This window comes from Bos grunniens, chromosome 6, assembly GCF_055505025.1.
Source record: "Bos grunniens cultivar Pamir isolate PY7600 chromosome 6, Bosgru_T2T1.0, whole genome shotgun sequence".
NCBI lineage: Eukaryota > Metazoa > Chordata > Mammalia > Artiodactyla > Bovidae > Bos > Bos grunniens.
In genome coordinates, this window is record NC_141170.1 from 100,775,100 (window position 1) to 100,795,652 (window position 20,553).

At 38.6% G+C, this 20,553-nt stretch overlaps 1 protein-coding gene across 5 annotated transcripts in view; it reads right to left on the reverse strand.

The window, feature by feature from the left end:
- DKK2 (dickkopf Wnt signaling pathway inhibitor 2) overlaps positions 1–20,553 on the reverse strand; it is a 605,998-nt gene that overhangs the window by 548,796 nt on the left and 36,649 nt on the right. The window contains exon 2 of one of the 5 annotated variants that reach the window (XM_086406963.1): positions 2,012–2,167. The exons of the other annotated variants lie outside the window; for them this stretch is intronic. The gene's annotated coding sequence lies outside the window, so the exon portion shown is untranslated. The remainder of the gene's footprint in view (positions 1–2,011; positions 2,168–20,553) is intronic. 5 annotated transcript variants of the gene reach the window in all.

The following is a 20,553-nucleotide window of genomic DNA, read 5'->3' on the forward strand; positions in this document are numbered from 1 at the left end:
ACCTTTGGGCAACAACAGAGGATGGCACGATGGTTGATGAAATATAATATTAATAGAATTGTTGCCAGGACTCTGGCATACAGCAGGGTGGCCTGAGGGACTCAGTCTGAGTCTGATTCTAAAGCTTGCTGACCTTAGGTAATTCATTTCCAATTCTCTGAACTTCATTTCTTCATCCATAAAAGAAAAGTAGTGGTAAACCTATATCACAGAATTTTATGTGAATTAAATAAGAATATGTGGAAATGCATGGTTACTTACACAATGAAATTCAAATAACACATTGAATCTAATAGGAAAAAAAGGGGATGGAGTTTGCAAATTCTTGTTCTTTACTTGGTACAGAGTAACTGTCAATTGTCCCTCTTGGCTTTAGCAAGAGATGTTCAAGATTTTAAGATTTTTCTCAAAAGCTAGGGATATTTTCTTCCATTTACACAAGCTTGAAAGTAGAGAACTTTGAGCCTGTGACTTGTTTCTACAACATAAACCTCAAGATAACTTTGTTTGCCTTCATGATATAAACCATCCATCAAGTTATATGCCCAGCACTGTGTTGGGCATCTAACACACACTGCCTCACTTCTGTGGTCCTCCTCCTCCTTCACAGCCATCCCTGCCCCCACCAGGCACTGCCAGCACCAGCCAATACCCCTGCTGCATCTAAAATGCTTCCCAGTCCTAACATCTTCACTGCTCCACCCTGCTAGGAGAACCCGTTCCCTGTTCCCCTGCCCTTCATCTCCGCTTGTCTAGGGAGATCTGAGAGAGCAACAAAAAGAACTCATCTTCCACCCATGGCTTTCCCCTTTTCAGATTTTGTTTTTAGCCACCACAGTCCAGATCACTGCTCCCTAACTGTGCTGCTGCTGCTAAGTCGCTCTAGTCGTGTCCAACTCTGTGCGACCCCATAGACGGCAGCCCACCAGGCTCTGCCGTCCCTGGGATTCTCCAGGCAAGAACACTGGAGTGGGTTGCCATTTCCTTCTCCAATGCATAAAAGTGAAAAGTGAAAGTGAAGTCGCTCAGTCGTGTCTGACTCTTAGCGACCTCATGGACTGCAGCCCACCAGGCTTCTCCGTCCATGGGATTTTCCAGGCAAGAGTACTGGAGTGGGGTGCCATTGCCTTCTCCAAAATCGATATACAGTCACCATTTAAGGGTGGTGTGAAGATTAATGTGTTGACATTCAGTGTATACTAGAATCTCTGAACTAAAAGTGGATTGCTTTAGCAGCTTCCACAAGTGGGTAAATACGGGCTAGGTGAGTCCCCTCCTCCATTCTTCCCAATGCTCAGGCTTCCACAGAAGGGACCTGAGCATATATGGAAGATTATCCTCACCCTGGTAGGGTGAGATTCCTTTTCAACCCTGTTGAAATATCAACTTGGCCTCTAGAAAAATCCCCTGAGACTGGTTTCCTGTGAGATTACTAAAACAAAAACCAAAGAAGGGGGGAATGGAATTTACATGAAGGAACTTAGAATGTTTGGAAAAGTACTCATGGAGATTCATGTCACAGCCTCTTCAGCTCACTAAACCGTGTGTCATATTGCTGCATTGTATAGAATGAAAGCTGATTGCCATTGGCTTTTTCTCCTGCCAGACACAGCTTTCCCCTCGACAAGCTCCCACCAACATTAAGTCCAGTCACCTCTACCTCTCAATGAACAACTTTGAATAAAAAAGAATGAAGGGAGGCAGACTAGGGGCACTGTTAGCTTTCCACGAAAAACCTGGATGAGCATCTCCCCATGTCTCCCCTCTGCTAAGGCTCAAGTGATTTAAGCCTCTAGGATGGAACCGCATTTCAAGTTTCTCTCTCTCAGCCTGGATACATGAGTTTTTGTAGACACATTACACTCGAAGACAGTAATACACTTTGGTTGTTAAGAGGATTTGAAAGGAAAATATTTCCAAAGCAGATTTTAAAGACATTCTTGTTTTCTTAAATCACCATGATGAAATAGCATAGTTAGCAGATGGTTGAGAATGTTTTCACTGATCTAACCTCTCACTGGTGCTTCCCAAGTGGCTCAGTGGTAAAGAATCTGCCTGCCAATACAGAAGATGCAAGTTCAGTCCCTGGGTTGGGAAGATCCCCTGGAGAAGGAAATGGCAATCCACTCCAGGATTCTTGCCTGGAGAATCCCATGGACAGAGGAACCTGAAAAGATATATGGGGTCACAAGTCAGACATGACTGAGCACACATGCAAACCTCTCACTGCTCTTCAGTTTCATTCCTCCAGTGCAGCAGCTTAATCTATGTCCAGAGGTTCTCTTCCTTAGAGCAATTCTTCTGACAAAGAATTCTAGGGTTCTGATTTGAATGTGTACATGTCAAGTACTTTTGTGGTATAGACAGAGTAAAGCAAAAGGAAGCGAACCCAACAGCTCTGAGTGGGGTACCCTTGTTCATGTTCACCTTACCTGGATGATTTCAAGGCAATTCTGAAGAAGATTCTAGGCTATAGTATGGTTTTCCTAAGATGAATAAAGTGGTGACTTACAGACAAAAGTAACATTAGATAAATCATCAAAACGTGACTAGAAGTTACAAGAAGTTCCTAAAATAAGATGCATATTTAATCACTTAGAGTGGTTCTGTATGCAGGTTTGTATTTAAGTACACAGGTCAGGACACAATGCAAGGAAGAGACTTTGAATGTCTCTGACTCACTGCTAAGATGTTCTCATGACACGCAGCAAGCTCATGTCCGAAAGGAAAAGGGCATCACTTGGAGATCAGCATTTGTTAGTTTCCCAAGCACTGCCCCCAGTTTCCATTTGCAATCTGATCTCCCAGGAGAAGAGGTCACTGTGCATAATATAAACCAAGCGAGCCTGATTCATGGGCCTGGTCAACACCTGTGTCTTTGCTTTCATGCACTGTTTTAGATCTCCAATGTGAAGACAGGTCTGTGTAGTATTTGAGAGGGTCAAAGCAATCCTTCCATGGACTCTGGCCTGTTCTGAGTCTCCTTCAAATGTCCATTCTTTTTCACCTGGATAAATCATGAGCTGTATTATATCAGAAGCCAAATGGCTTTTTTCATGCTTGCACATTTAAGTTTTATGATTAGTATTTTTAAAACCATAAAAACCATCAAAGCAATCTTGAGAAAGAAGAATGGAACTGGAGGAATCAACCTACCTGACTTCAGGCTCTACTACAAAGCCACAGTTATCAAGACAGTATGGTACTGGCACAAAGACAGAAATATTGATCAATGGAATAAAATAGAAAGCCCTGAGATAAATCCACGCACATATGGACACCTTATCTTTGACAAAGGAGGCAAGAATATACAATGGATTAAAGACAATCTCTTTAACAAGCGGTGCTGGGAAATCTGGTCAACCACTTGTAAAAGAATGAAACTAGACCACTTTCTAACACCATACACAAAAGTAAACTCAAAATGGATTAAAGATCTAAATGTAAGACCAGAAACTATAAAACTCCTAGAGGAGAACATAGGCAAAACACTCTCTGACATACATCACAGCAGGATCCTCTATGACCCACCTCCCAGAATACTGGAAATTAAAGCAAAAATAAACAAATGGGACCTAATTAACCTTAAAAGCTTCTGCACATCAAAGCAAACTATTAGCAAGGTGAAAAGACAGCCTTCAGAATGGGAGAAAATAATAGCAAATGAAGCAACTGACAAACAACTAATCTCAAAAATATACAAGCAACTCCTACAGCTCAACTCCAGAAAAATAAACGACCCAATCAAAAAATGGGCCAAAGAACTAAATAGACATTTCTCCAAAGAAGACATACAGATGGCTAACAAACACATGAAAAGATGCTCAACATCACTCATTATCAGAGAAATGCAAATCAAAACCACTATGAGGTACCATTTCACACCAGTCAGAATGGCTGCGATCCAAAAGTCTACAAATAATAAATGCTGGAGAGGGTGTGGAGAAAAGGGAACCCTCTTACACTGTTGGTGGGAATGCAACCTAGTACAGCCACTATGGAGAACAGTGTGAAGATTCCTTAAAAAAACTGGAAATAGAACTGCCTTATGATCCAGCAATCCCACTGCTGGGCATACACACTGAGGAAACCAGAAGGGAAAGAGACACGTGTACCCCAATGTTCACCGCAGCACTGTTTATAATAGCCAGGACATGGAAGCAACCTAGATGTCCATCAGCAGATGAATGGATAAGAAAGCTGTGGTACATATACATAATGGAGTATTACTCAGCCATTAAAAAGAATACATTTGAATCAGTTCTAATGAGGTGGATGAAACTGGAGCCTATTATACAGAGTGAAGTAAGCCAGAAGGAAAAACAAATACAGTATACTAACGCATATATATGGAATTTAGAAAGATGGTAACAATAACCCGGTGTACGAGACAGCAAAAGAGACACTGACGTATAGAACAGTCTTATGGACTCTGTTGCAGAGGAAGAGGGTGGGAAGATTTGGAAGAATGACATTGAAACATGTAAAATATCATGTAAGAAACGAGTTGCCAGTTCAGGTTCGATGCACGATACTGGATGCTTGGGGCTAGTGCACTGGGACGACCCAGAGGGATGGTATGGGGAGGGAGGAGGGAGGAGGGTTCAGGATGGGGAACACATGTATACCTGTGGCAGATTCATTTTGATATTTGGCAAAACTAATACAATTATGTAAAGTTTAAAAATAAAATAAAATTTAAAAAAAAAAGAAAGATGAAGAAAGCAAAAAAAAAAAAAAAAACCATAAGTCCCCCTTAAATACTTTGATGTGATTCATAAATAAAACACAGCTTACAGGTATGAAATGTTAAATCTCTACAACTGAATCATTCTTAAAGTCTGTGTAAGTGGGTCCCTTGCATGTGAGCATGCAAGCACACATGCCCATTTGCCTTGGTGAACAGTGTAAAAATTATGGCTCTTTTCTGTTTAAGTTTTCTAAATAAGTCTTTTGCAAGGTGGGTGGTTGTAAGATCTTTCCCACATATGTTGCTAAATTAAAAAAACACAAAAGAAATAAGCTTTGAAACTTTCTTTTTTCTGATCTTGTAATCTCTGACCCCCTTAGAGAGGACTAACAGATGTGAAGTGGGGTTGGGCTGGGGTCTCAAACACTGAATATTCAGAGCCCAACCACTGAAATCATCATTCAAGAACCAAAAATTAGTGAGGCTAAATCTGAAGCCTAGAATTCTAATTTTCAATTGGTCAGGGAGCAGGGCTCACCAAAAGCTACTGTGATGTGAGGGACAGCTCCCTGTTCAGTATATGTGGACCTTCATGCTCCTCATGCCATTACCATCACTGCTCCTCCACCACCACATAGCCACTAAGTCCTTGAGACATAATCACTTGATATTAAAATATAAGGAAACTGTATCTTGAGGCCATGATGGATGTACCGAGCCTTTTTATGGGGATTTCCATGCTTCAAACAAAATCTGGTGATCTCTTGGCTTTAAATGCTGTCTTAGTCTACTCAGATTGCCATACACTGAGTGGTTTAAACAACAGGAATTTATTTTCTCATTTCTGAAGCTGGAAAGTCCAAGGTCAAATTCTGGCAAGGTTTTAGTGATAGCTTTCTTCCCAGCTTTATGGAAGGTTACTTTCTAGTGCAGTCCTCAAATGACTTTTCCTCTGAGCACTGACATAGGGATGTTGGGAGTAGGGGAAGCATTCTAGTGCCTATTCTTATAAAGACGCTAATCCTATAGGATAAGGACCCACCATTATGACCCCATTTAACCTCCATTCCTTATTCCAAATATGGCCACACTGGGGATTAGGGTTTCAACATACAAATTCTGCAGTGATACATTTAGACCATAACAAATGTACTCAAAAAATCTTTTTAGTTGGAAATCTCTTTTCTTGATATATCGGTTAGAATCTTCACTCAAAGGTATGACACCTTCCTACCCTCATACTCTGAGGCAGCTCTCATGTGTACAAATTGTTGTGTCAAATGGAAAGGCACACAATGAGAGTCACTATCCTAGATATGTAATTTCCAAACTGTAATCCATCAAATATGAAGACATGTCCCTCAAAAGATTGACCACTGGGTAAAATAAGTTAGAAAAGCACAACAAACTATTTTTCTCCTTTAGTTATACATATGCATGCATGCTCAGTCATGTCCAACTCTTTGTGACTCCATGGACTGTAACCCACCAGTCTCCTCTGTCCATGAGATTTTTCTAGGCAAGAATACTGGAATGGGTTGCTATTTCCTCCTCCAGGGGATCTTCTTGACCCAAGGATTGAACGTGTGTCTCCTGTGTCTCCTATGGGAGGTGGATTCGTTACCACTGAGCCCCCTGGGATAGTTATAAGGCACACTAAAACTTTCGAGTCTGAGAAGTCCTACAGTAAAGAAATGTACTTCAAGTCATGTAATACAACGTTTTCCAAAATTTTCGAACAAAGAACTCACAAAACAAAATTAAGCAAATAATGTCTTAAATCAATCTAATTAAGTCTCTAAAGTTTTCTTACTGGAAATTTCTTAAAGGACTACTTTCCTAATCTTTGTAACCAGATTCTTACAGAATTCCACTAGTTCTTCCCTGGTTGAGAAAAGCAATATGGCCCTGCCAGTTAAGCACAAATTAAAGAATATGAAGTTCTGTGAATTCTACTCCTGGTTCTGCTACCAACTTGTTCTACTTTTCCTGACTGTTTTTCAATCTCTTCTGCAGTAGGATTGTTTTATACTATGGTTGCTAAACATACTGAAAACTTCAAAGCTTCATATGTAGAATAAATCAAAACACAAAACTTCATAATCATGAAACCTAATTCATCCTTTTTCAGTTACAAGGATATAAGAGAAAAAAAACTTTCTAGTAAGCTGATCTATGCATTCAGAAAGCACACATTGCTAATTTAGTACTATTCCTGTCTCTCGGATATAAGAGTATACCTCCAAGAATCTGCAGGGATACATTTAATATCATGCATGCCCGTGTGCATAGAGATACAGCACAGCTGTGCATGTGTGTAATGAAGTGGATAAAAATTAAGACATTCTGTTGTAAGAGCTGTCAAGTCATCCAAATTGATTACATAAGCTAACTGATCCACACATAATGGAAGATTACAGGCAGATCATTTCACATCATTAAACATCTACAAAATGTTTAGTAGCAGTGTTAGTTGCTCAGTCGTGTCCAACTCTTTGCGATCCCACCTGGCTCCTCTGTCCATGGAATTCTCCAAATGCTGGAGTGAGTAGCATCCCTTCTCCAGGGGATCTTACTGATCCAGGGATCGAACGTCAGTTTCCTACATGGTAGGTGGATTCTTTACCATCTGAGCTTTAAACACAACTTCGCTTTAAACACAACTGCAAACATTATGTAGTTCCAGATGCTATCAAATTTTAACTTTTTATTGGCTTGCTAAAACACAAATGATATCTAGGAGTTCCACATCCAAATCATGTTCTGTTCATCACTGTACTTGGCTTAAAACAATGGGCAAAAGGAAACTGGATCAATGAAACTTTTGAGGTAAGTCTCCACATTCCCATTGAAAAAAACCAGCTACACCCACAAAAGTTGCTTTAAAATAATCTAAAATCAATCCCACTTTTATATCTGGTTATAAATTAGATTAAAAGAACTGCAGGACAGTAAGCAGTGCTTTCATCCTCCTCCTTATCTAGGTCTTGCTTGTATGAACATGGAAAGTAGGTGAATATGGGCCAAAGGAGAACAGGAGAAATGGGACATAGAGACTTTCGTGGCCTCATTCCACTGCAAATCTGATTAAAGAATGCCTTTAAAAAAATTTTTGGCCACATTGTGTGGCATGTGGGATCTTAGTTCCCCAGCTCAGCCGCTCAGTCATATGCAACTCTTTGCAACCCCATGGACTGCAGCATGCCAGGCTTCCCTGTCCATCACCATCTCCTGCAGCTCGCTGAAACTCATATCCATTGAGTTGGTAATGCCATCCAACCATCTCATCCTCTATCATCCCCTTCTCCTCCTGCCTTCAATCTTTCCCAGCATCAGGGTCTTTTCAACTGAGTCAGTTCTTTGCACCAGGTGATCAAAGTATTGGAGTTTCAGCTTCAACATCAATCCTTCCAATGAATATTCAGGACTGATTCCCTTTAGGATGGACTGGTTAGATCTCCTTGCAGTCCAAGGGACTCTCAAGAGTCTTCTCCAACACCACAGTTCAAAAGCATCAATTCTTCGGTGCTCAGCTTTCTTTATAGTCCAACTCTCACATCCATACATGACCACTGGAAAAACCAGAGCTTTGACTAGACAGACCTTTGTTGGCAAAGTAACGTCTCTGCTTTGTAATATGCTGTCTAGGATGGTTATAGTTTTTCTTCCAAGGAGCAGGTGTCTTTTAATTTCATGGCTGTAGTCACCATCTGCAGTAATTTTGGAGTCCAAGAAAATAAAGTCTGACACTGTTTCAAAACCAGGGATCAAACCTGAGCTCCCTGAATTTGATGCATGGAATCTTAACCACTGAGCCTCCTGGGAAGTCCCAAGAATGCCTTTTTTTTAATGCATTCTCATAGTACTCTTTTGTTTTTCTTTTACAACATTTATTACATATTCAATGACTTCTTTATTGTCTGAATTGCTTGAGAGACTATAAATTCCTTGAGAGGTAAAGATTAGGTTTGTTTTAATGACTTTCATATTCTATATGCCTTAGCACAATGCCTAGAATATAGTATATGCTCAATATTTATTCTTAATTGAAGTGAGGACAAATTGAGGAGTCAAACATCTCAGAAAAGGGGATTTCTAAGAAAGATTAAGAAGAAAGTCATAAATGCAGAAAAGGCAGTAAGAAGAAAAATTCTAACACTATGACCACATCACCACACTTACTGATATGTCTTATTTTCAGTGGGATAAAATCTAACATTTATATTATAAGCAGAGACTAACAAACTGTTACACAAACTCCAGAGCAGAACTACCAGTGTTCTTTAGAAGGGAAGAGAATTCATCTATGTTTGAAGCTAACTTAGTTAGCCACCTTATGTTGCCACATACAGCACTGGGAACCCCAGAAGAACCTCACAGCACTGGAACCTCCTGCTAAAACTAAGATTTGTCAAGTTTACTGGATTTGAGCTAGGTTGAACCACAGTGCTCAAAGAGGAAATTTCAAATGATTCTGTGATTTAATGTAGTAATTAGGCAGGAGAAAAAAACATAAGAGAAAGAGAAAGAAATAGACCAAATCTTCAAAACAGATGTAAAAGTGACAAAGCATCATTGTTTCAGTCTGTTAGGGCCAGTGGTGTTGCTGGGGTCTCCTTGTAAGACTCTCAGGCACTCCTGCTCACTGCCCAGGTACTGCAGCAGAAAGAAATTCTGAGAGAGCTTTGGAGACCAAGACGTATGCTTGCTTGTACATCAGAAAGCGAAGACTTTCCAGAAGAATAATACATGTCACAGGAACCTGAGTTCAAGTTCTCAGGTATTATTGAGTAAGTCTCTTATTTTAAAATGTTATTTTGAAGGCTAAAGTTTAATGCTAAAAAGTATAAAGAAGAAATGTTTTTAAAATACCAGCGGGATTTTCTGAACTGTATACACATTACATGTCTATTCACTAGTAAAGTATTTAATGTGCTACCTATCCATAGGCTTCCCTGGTGGCTCAGTGGTAAAGAACCTGCCAATGCAGAAGACTCAAGTTCGATCCCCAGGTCAGTAAGAACCCCTGGAGAAGGAAGTGACAATCCACTTCAGTATTCTTGTCTGGAAAACCCCATGGACAGAGGAGCCTGGAGGGCTTCAGTCCATAGGTTAGTACGCACTCACACACCTACCCGTACAGATAGAATATTAGTAAAACAATTTTTTCTTGATTTTTTAAACATAAAAACACAAGTGTCCATTACATTCCTTTGTTTCCGTTTCTCAATTATCATACATTATCCCAAAGCTCCAGGATGACTCTATAGTCCACCATTGCTCTGGGAATTTGAAAAATTCCCAAAAATAAATCTTCAAGGTTTATTTATACATCAGAAAATAAGTGCAGGATATTTAAGAGAGAAAAGAACGTTAGACAGATGGGTTGATTTAACTTCCATGGGGATATAATGAGCAGCTCATTTGCACATTGTAATTTAAAACTGAAAAAAAACTCATTGAATTAATGGGATGATTATATTTTTAGCAATCAAGGATGGGTTACTTGAATTGTATGCACTGTATATAAAATTTCTTTTTAATATTAAATTCCAAAAAAACTTAGAAAAAATACATGTTGAGACAATTTGACCTACAATGTAGTTGCTGTCAGAATAGAGGAAAGAGTGGATACCCCTGTATTTATAGAGCCAGAGGTAAGAAAATGGGAGAGGGAATACTGGTTACATAAGACCAAAAGAAAAGGGAATCTGAATGGCATAAGCAGAAACTGAAGCTATAGGAATATCATTATCTCAGCCATTTTCAAAGGACATAAATTAAGTGGGAGGGACTCATTTTACTTGCATATAGAAAAGGACATTCACAAGTATATACCTTCCTTTTTTGCATCAATCCCAAATATCTTCACTAATATCCTTACTATTTGACTTTAGCTGCCTGAGTTTGATAATGAATTCACCAAAAGACATTTCTAGTGACAGGAAAAGATAGATTTACAATTTTCCCTTGAGATCTCAAATGTAAATTCATTATTTCTTAACCCTCAAAGTTGCAGGTGCTTTCCATTTTTACATTTTTTTCTGACTTGTCTACCACTGGATATTACAAACAAATTTTAGCTATTTTTCATAAAAGGCCATGCATTAAAATCTCACTTCAGTGACTAAGCCTTACAACAGAAGGAACTCTGTTCCAATTACTACTGGGTTCTTCACCAAGTGTTTTATTCATCAAACTCTTCCTGTGGTGCTAAAGTTCCAACCTGCTCAGAGTATTCTTTCCCTTTTAGGGTATTTGTTATCTCTGATAGCTCCCTTTTCTCAAGAATTCTTTCACTTAAGCAATCCTGGCTTATTTTAGCAAAAATTTTATCCTCACTAGGCAAAAAAACTTACTGAAGCCGCCACCTGTTGAACATTTTCAATTTCCACTATTTCCTTTCAATAAAAAGCTTACCAGAAATACAATAATTCTGAAAGTGTTCTCTCTGGCTCTTTGTTTAATGTTTGAAAAATTTTCCACTGATGTATTATTTCTTTTGATATTATACATTCTATTACTGCATTTTACTACTGCCAAATCGAATGCAGATGGTTTCAGTGTAGAAGCCACATCTACCCCTGGTCTCTTTCCTAATCAGAGTTCTTCTTGGGACTTTCATTTTCAAACTGTTGATCCCAAGAGTCTTTGGCCTTGTCTCTATGACTTATCAGTTCTCTATAAAATTACTTTCCCCTCTCCAAAGGTAAAACACTGAGATTATTACAGAATGGCTTTTCTACATCACCACAACCACTATTCTTTTACATTTGTCATCACTCAAATCACTGTTTCAAATACACATCCCTAATACATCATACAGACATCATCAGGTCGGGTGTAACGTTACTTCCTGAGTACTTGTTTAACTTCCTGTCTCCACCCATGAGTTATCAATATTCACCATATTTTCCCCATCTGTAGGTTCAATGCTGATTTGTTTTTACCTATTTTCTATCCTTAATTAGGCCAAAACAAAAACTATGTTCTCTATTATTTTCTCCCATTCTGAAGGCTGTCTTTTCACCTTGCTAATAGTTTCCTTTGATGTGCAGAAGCTTTTAAGTTTAATTAGGTCCCATTTGTTTATTTTTGCTTTTATTTCCAATATTCTGGGAGGTGGGTCATAGAGGATCCTGCTGTGATGTATGTCAGAGAGTGTTTTGCCTATGTTCTCCTCTAGGAGTTTTATAGTTTCTGGTCTTATGTTGAGATCTTTAATCCATTTTGAGTTTATTTTTGTATATGGTGTTAGAAAGTGTTCTAGTTTCATTCTTTTACAAGTGGTTGACCAGATTTCCCAGCACCACTTGTTAAAGAGATTGTCTTTAATCCACTGTATATTCTTGCCTCCTTTGTCAAAGATAAGGTGTCCATATGTGCGTGGATTTATCTCTGGGCTTTCTATTTTGTTCCATTGATCTATATTTCTGTCTTTGTGCCAGTACCATACTGTCTTGATAACTGTGGCTTTGTAGTAGAGCCTGAAGTCAGGTAGGTTGATTCCTCCAGTTCCATTTTTCTTTCTCAAGATCGCTTTGGCTATTCGAGGTTTTTTGTATTTCCATACAAATTGTGAAATTATTTGTTCTAGCTCTGTGAAGAATACTGTTGGTAGCTTGATAGGATTGCATTGAATCTATAAATTGCTTTGGGTAGTATACTCATTTTCACTATATTGATTCTTCCAATCCATGAACATGGTATATTTCTCCATCTATTAGTGTCCTCTTTGATTTCTTTCACCAGTGTTTTATAGTTTTCTATATATAGGTCTTTAGTTTCTTTAGGTAGATATATTCCTAAGTATTTTATTCTCTTCGTTGCAATGGTGAATGGAATTGTTTCCTTAATTTCTCTTTCTGTTTTCTCATTATTAGTGTATAGGAATGCAAGGGATTTCTGTGTGTTGATTTTATATCCTGCAACTTTACTATAATCATTGATTAGTTCTAGTAATTTTCTGGTGGAGTCTTTAGGGTTTTCTATGTAGAGGATCATGTCATCTGCAAATAGTGAGAGTTTTACTTCTTCTTTTCCAATTTGGATTCCTTTTATTTCTTTTTCTGCTCTGATTGCTGTAGCCAAAACTTCCAAAACTATGTTGAATAGTAATGGTGAAAGTGGGCACCCTTGTTTTGTTCCTGACTTTAGAGGAAATGCTTTCAATTTTTCACCATTAAGGATAATGTTTGCTGTGGGTTTGTCATATATAGCTTTTATTATGTTGAGGTATGTTCCTTCTATTCCTGCTTTCTGGAGAGTTTTTATCATAAATGGGTGTTGAATTTTGTCAAAGGCTTTCTCTGCATCTATTGAGATAATCATATGGTTTTTGTTTTTCAATTTGTTAATGTGGTGTACATTGATTGATTTGCGGATATTGAAGAATCCTTGCATCCCTGGGATAAAGCCCACTTGGTCATGGTGTATGATCTTTTTAATGTGTTGTTGGATTCTGATTGCTAGAATTTTGTTTAGGATTTTTGCATCTATGTTCATCAGTGATATTGGCCTATAGTTTTCCGACAAACAACTAATCTCAAAAATATACAAGCAACTCCTACAGCTCAACTCCAGAAAAATAAATGACCCAATCAAAAAATGGGCCAAAGATCTAAATAGACATTTCTCCAAAGAAGACATACAGATGGCTAACAAACACTTGAAAAGATGTTCAACATCACTCTTTATCAGAGAAATGCAAATCAAAACCACTATGAGGTACCATTTCACACCAGTCAGAATGGCTGCGATCCAAAAGTCTACAAATAATAAATGCTGGAGAGGGTGTGGAGAAAAGGGAACCCTCTTACACTGTTGGTGGGAATGCAAATTAGTACAGCCACTATGGAGAACAGTGTGGAGATTCCTTAAAAAACTGGAAATAGAACTGCCTTATGATCCAGCAATCCCACTGCTGGGCATACACACTGAGGAAACCAGAAGGGAAAGAGACACGTGTACCCCAATGTTCACCGCAGCACTGTTTATAATAGCCAGGACATGGAAGCAACCTAGATGTCCATCAGCAGATGAACGGATAAGAAAGCTGTGGTACATATACACAATGGAGTATTACTCAGCCATTAAAAAGAATACATTTGAATCAGTTCTAATGAGGTGGATGAAACTGGAGACTATTATACAGAGTGAAGTAAGCCAGAAGGAAAAACATAAATACAGTATACTAACGCATGTATATGGAATTTAGAAAGATGGTAACGATAACCCTGTGTACGAGACAGCAAAAGAGACACTGATGTATAGAACAGTCTTATGGACTCTGTGGGAGAGGGTGGGAAGATTTGGGAGAATGTCATTGAAACATGTGAAATGTCATGTATGAAACGAGATGCCAGTCCAGGTTCAGTGCACGATGCTGGATGCTTGGGGCTGGTGCGCTGGGAAGGCCCAGGGGGATGGTATGGGGAGGTTGGGAGAGAGGAGGGTTCAGGATGGGGAGCATGTGATTTTTTTAAAAAGATAAAATAAAAAAAAAAAAAGTAAAAAAAAAGAAAAAAAAAAGAGAATTAAGCAATTATTCAAAAGGAAGTTACTAAACTAAAAAGGCATAAAGAAAGCAAGCAGGCATGATACTAGAAAAAAAAATCTTGAAATCATTTAACATTTCTGTGAAAATTTTAAAAATCTAAAACCAGAAATGTACAGCTATATGGAGATGTCTAAACAGTATCCTCCAATAAATTAATATTGTTAGTTATTAAAATACTTTGAAGTTATTTTCATTGATTTTTTTCCATAAAAGATAAATAGTAATCCACATTTGACAAATGAGAAGACCAATAAATAATGTCAGTAAATGATGTGCCAAAGTCATAGAAAGGTTAACAAAATTGTACTTGATTGAAATATTTATCCCAGCCCACTTTAAAAAAAAGATTAAGAACAATTAATGCCAGGCAAATAAAAAAAAAACAAAAAACAAAACAAAAAAAAAACTATGTTCTCAACCTTCTCAGCTACAAAAACTTCAAAAATCTATATACAGTGATATAGTGAAAAAAAAAATAACAAGGGAAAAACAACCCCACTCTAAATGTTGAAAATTCCCATTAACTCATTGTAGTAGGTTGAATGTTGTGCTGTTCTTAGTTGCTCAGTCGTATCTGACTCTTTGTGACCCCAAGGACTATAGCCTGCCAGGCTCCTCTGTCCATGGGGATTCTCCAGGCAGGAATACTAGAGTGCACTGCCATGCCCTCCTCCAGGGGATCTTCCCAACCCAGGGATCAAACCCAGGTATCCCACATTGCAGGCAGATTCTTTACCATCTGAGCCATGAGGGAAGCCCAGGGAAGGCTGAATGGTGACCCTCTGAAAGATATGCCATGTCCCAGAATCTGTGAAAAAGCAACTTTGCAGATTATTCACGTTAAGGAGTCTCAGACGAAATCATCTGAGATGATCCAGGCGGCAGGTTTCCTTGGAAGAGATGGAAGTGAAGACACAAAGGACAAGGCCACGTGAAGAGGGAGGCAGAGCCTGCAGCTCTGCATTCACAGTCAAGCAATGCCTAGAGTCACTAAAAGCTGGAGGAGTGAGAAAAGGCTGTCTCCTAGAGACTTTAGAATGAACACAGCCCTGCCAACACCTTGATTTCAGACTTCTGGCCTCCAGACCCGTGAGAGAATAAATTTCTGCTTTTTTAAGCCACCCAGTTTATGACAGTGTGTTATAGCAACCTTAGAAAACTGATAAACCTATTATGAGTTTAGAGTTTATTAGAATAAGAACACTCAAGTTGAGACCACTGAATGCAAATACTCACAGGAATCACCAAATTTGAGTCCCCTGATGGTTCATTCATTCAGTAAATATTGAACACTTATTATTTTCAGGGTTTGTGCCAATTATGGGCTTCCTTGGTGGCTCAAACAGTAAAGAATCTGCTTGCGTACAATCACCAAGGACATAGAAGAAGTAAAGAATAAGCAAACAAACATGTATAACACAATTACTGATATTAAAAATACTCTAGAAGGAACAAATATCAGAATAGCTGAGGCAGAAGAATGGATAAGTGAGCTGGAGGATAGAATGGTGGAAATAACTGCTGAAAAGCAGAATAAAGGAAAAGGAATGAAAAGAATTGAAAATATCCTCAGAGACCTTTGGGATATTATTAAACATACCAACATTCCAGTTATAGGGGTCCCAGAGGAAGAAGAAAGAAAAGCACTGAGAAAATTTTTGAAGAAATTATAGTTGAAAACTTTCCCAACGTGGGAAAGGAAATAGTCAATCAAGTTCAAGAAGCACAGAGAGTCCCTTACAGATTAAACCCAAGGAGAAACACATCAAGACACATATTAATCAAGCTAACAGAGATTAAGCACAATATTAAAAGCAGCAAGGGAAAAGCAAAAAGTAACATACAAAGGAAAACCCATATGATTAACAGTGGATCTTTCAGCAGAAACTCTACAGGCCAGAAGGGAATGGCGGGATATATTTAAAATACTGAAAGAGAAAAATCTACAACCAAAATTACTATACCCCGCAAAGATGTCATTCAAAATTAATGGAGAAATCAAAAGCTTTACGGACAAGCAGAAGTTAAGAGAATTCAGCACCACCAAACCAGCACTGCAACAAATACTAAAGGGACTTACATATCCAGTAAACACAAGAGAAAGGAAAGACCTACAAAAACAAACCCAAATCAATCAGGAAAATGCCAATAGGAATATATGTATCAATAATTACCTTAAATGTAAATGGATTAAATGCACCAACCAAAAGATACAGACTGACTGAATGGATAGAAAAACAAGACCCATATATATGCTGCCTACAGGAGACCCTAGAGACATATACAGACTGAAAGTAAAAGGATGGGAAAAGATATTCCATGCGTATGAAAACCAAAAGAAAGCTGGAGTGGCAATTCTTATTTCAGACAAGACTTTAAAGAATATTATAAGAGACAAAGAAGGACACTACATAATCATCAAGGGTTCAATCCAAGAAGAAGACATCACAAGTGTCTATGCACCCAACACAGGAGCACCTCAATACATAAGGCAAACACTAACAGGTGTAAGAGGAGAAATCAACAGCAACACAATAATAGTAGGGGACTTTAACACCCCCTCTTTCACCAGTGGACAGATCATCAAATCAGAGAATCAATAAGGAAACACAAACCCTAAATGAAACATTAGACCAAATGGACCTAACTGATATCTTCAGGACTTTCCATCCAAATGCAGAAGGCTACACTTTTTTCTCAAGTGCACGTGGAACATTCTCCAGGATAGACCACATCTAGGGCCACAAGCCAAGCCTCAGTAAATTTAAGAAAATAGAGATCATATCAAAGATGTTCTCTGACCACAATGCTATGAGACTAGATATCAACTACAGGGGGGAAAAAGCAAAAAACACAAACTCATGGAGATTAAAAAATACATTAATAACAAAGAGGTAACTGAAGATATAAGAAAGGAAATCAAAAGATTCCTAGAAACAAATGACAATGAACACGATGACCCAAAACCTATGGGATTCAGCAAAAGCAGTTCTAAGAGGGAGGTTTATAGCAATACAATACCTCAACAAACAATAAAAGCATCGAATAGACAGACTAACTCTACATCTTTTTTTTAATATAAATTTATTTTAATTGGAGGCTAATTACTTTACAATATTGTATGGGTTTTGCCATACATTGACAAGAACCCGCCACGGGTATACATGTGTTCCCCATCCTGAACCCCGCTCCCACCTTCCTCCCCATACCATCCCTCTGGGTCTTCCCAGTGCACCAGCCCCGAGCATCCTGTATCATGCATCGAACCTGGACTGCCGATTCGTTTCACATGTTATTATACATGTTTCAATGCCATTCTCCCAAATCATCCCACCCTCACCCTTTCCCACAGAGTCCAAAAGACTGTTTTATACATCTGTGTCTCTTTTGCAGTCTCGCATACACGGTTATCTTTACCATCTTTCTAAATTCCATATATATGCGTTAGTATACTGTATTGATGTTTTTCTTTCTGGCTTACTTCACTCTGTATAATCGGCTCCAGTTTCATCCACCCCATTAGAACAGATTCAACTGTATTCTTTTTAATGGCTGAATAATACTGCATTGTGTATATGTACCACAGCTTTCTTATCCATTCGTCTGCTTATCCATTGCTTCCATGTCCTGGCTACTATAAACAGTGCTGCGATGAACACTGGGGTACATGTGTCTCTTTCATTTCTGGTTTTCTCGTTGTGTATGCCCAGCAGTGGGATTGCTGGATCATAAGGCAGTTCTATTTCCAGTTTTTTAAGGAATCTCCACACTGTTCTCCATAGTGGCTGTACTAGTTTGCATTCCCACCAACAGTGTAAGAGGGTTCCCTTTTCTCCACACCCTCTCCAGCATTTATTGCTTGTAGACTTTTGGATAGCAGCCATTCTGATTGGCGTGAAAAGGTACCTCATTGTGGTTTTGATTTGCACTTCTCTGATAATGAATGATGTTGAGCATCTTTTCATGTGCTTGTTAGCCATCTATATATCTTCTTTGGAGAAATGTCTGTTTAGGTCTTTGGCCCATTTTTTGATTGGCTCATTTATTTTTCTGGAATTGAGCTGCAGGAGTTGCTTACATATTTGAGATTAATCTTTGTCAGTTGCATCATGTGCTATTATTTCCTCCCATTCTGAAGGCTGTCTTTTCACCTTGCTAATAGTTTCCTTTGTTGTACAGAAGCTTTTAAGTTTAATTAGGTCCCATTTGTTTATTTTTGCTTTTATTTCCAATATTCTGGGAGGTGGGTCATAGAGGATCCTGCTGTGATTTATGTTGGAGAGTGTTTTGCCTATGTTCTCCTCTAGGAGTTGTATAGTTTCTGGTCTTACAGTTAGATCTTTAATCCATTTTGAGTTTTTGTGCATGGTGTTAGGAAGTGTCATTCTTTACAAGTGGTTGACCAGTTTTCCCAGCACCACTTGTTAAAGAGATTGTCTTTTCTCCATTGTATATTCTCGCCTCCTTTGTCAAAGATAAGGTGCTCAACATCACTCATTATCAGAGAAATGCAAATCAAAACCACAATGAGGTACCATTTCACACCAGTCAGAATGACTGCTATCCAAAATTCTACAAGCAATAAATGCTGGAGAGGGTGTGGAGAAAAGGGAACCCTCTTGCATTACTGGTGGGAATATAAACTGATACAGCCACTATGGAAGACAGTATGGAGACTCCTGAAAAAGCTAGGAATAGAACCACCATATGACCCAGGAATCCCACTCCTAGGCATATACCCTGTGGCTGCTGCTGCTAAGTCACTTCAGTTGTGTCCAACTCTGTGTGACCCCATAAACGGCAGCCCACCAGGCTTCCCCATCGCTGGGATTCTCCAGGCAAGAACACTGGAGTGGGTTGCCATTTCCTTCTCCAATGCATGAAAGTGAAAAGTGAAAGTGAAGTCTCTCAGTCATGTCCGACTCCTATCGACCCCATGGACTGCAGCCTACCAGGCCCCTCCATCCATGGGATTTTCCAGCCAAGATTACTGGAGTGGGGTGCCATTGCCTTCTCCGGCATATACCCTAAGGAAACCAAAATTGAAAAATACACATGTCCTCCAATGTTCACTGCAGCACTATTTACAACAGCTATAAAATGGAAGCAACATATATGTCCATCAACAGATGAATGGATAAAGAAACTGTGGTATGTATACACAATGGAATACTACTCAGCCATAAAAAGGAATGCATTTGAATCTGTTCTAATGAGGTGGACAAAATTAGAGCCTACTGTACAGAGTGAAGTCAGAAAGAAAAATATAAATATCATATACTGACACATATATATGGAATCTGAAGAGACAGCACTGATGAATATATTTTCAGGGCAGCAATGGAGAAACAGACAATGAAGAAACAGAGAACAGACCTATGGACACAGTGGAAGGAGAGGAGGGAGAAGGAGAGATGTATAAGCAGAGTAACACAGAAATTTACAACAGCATATGTAAAATAGATAGCCAATGGGCATTTGCTATATGACTCAGGGAACTCCAACAGGGGCTCTGTGACAGGCTGAAGGGTGGGACAGGGAGGGAGATGGGAGGAAGGGGACATGGGTGTACCTATGGCTGACTCATTGATATATGACAGAAAACCACAAAAGTCTGTAAAGTAATTACTTTTTAATTAAAAAATTTTTAAAAATCTGCCTGCAATGCAGGAGACCTGGGTTCAATCCCTGGGTCAGGAAGATCCCCTATTACTATGAATAGATGGGTAAGCAAAGAGTTGTTTCTGCCTAAATAGAGCAAGACATGGTTAGTGTTTTAGTCCCAAACAAAACCAAAGACAACTTCAATTTCTCAAGGAAAAGAAAGCTTGAAAGTGCTTTTTAACTGTTTTCAAGTTCTTAATTATGTGTCAAGTAATTAATAGCATGTGAATAAGTTTTCTTCCAAACACACAGCTCCAAAAATTAAGGAAAAAAATATTTTGCCAAATATATTTTGGACTTTATTGAGTTTACGTCTTTAGGAATATGTTTGGAAGTACACAGTGAAGTTAAGTATCACAATAGTGATAAAAACAAGTATACCATCATGTAAGTAAGTGCTGTTTGATTGTTTTTGAAAAGTTCGACACACTTCATGCACGTTAAGCATTTTTTTCCCTGTAGGACAGACAAATTTGTGGAATTCATAAGGTAGAGTGAAACATGGAGATTTTCTGTTTAACCATACCACATGTGTTAATAATAACAACTATCGTTTACTGTGATGATTATTTTCCAGGCTCTTTATGAAGTGTTGTGCACAAAGGATCTCTCCTAATCCCTAAAACAACCATAAAGAGGT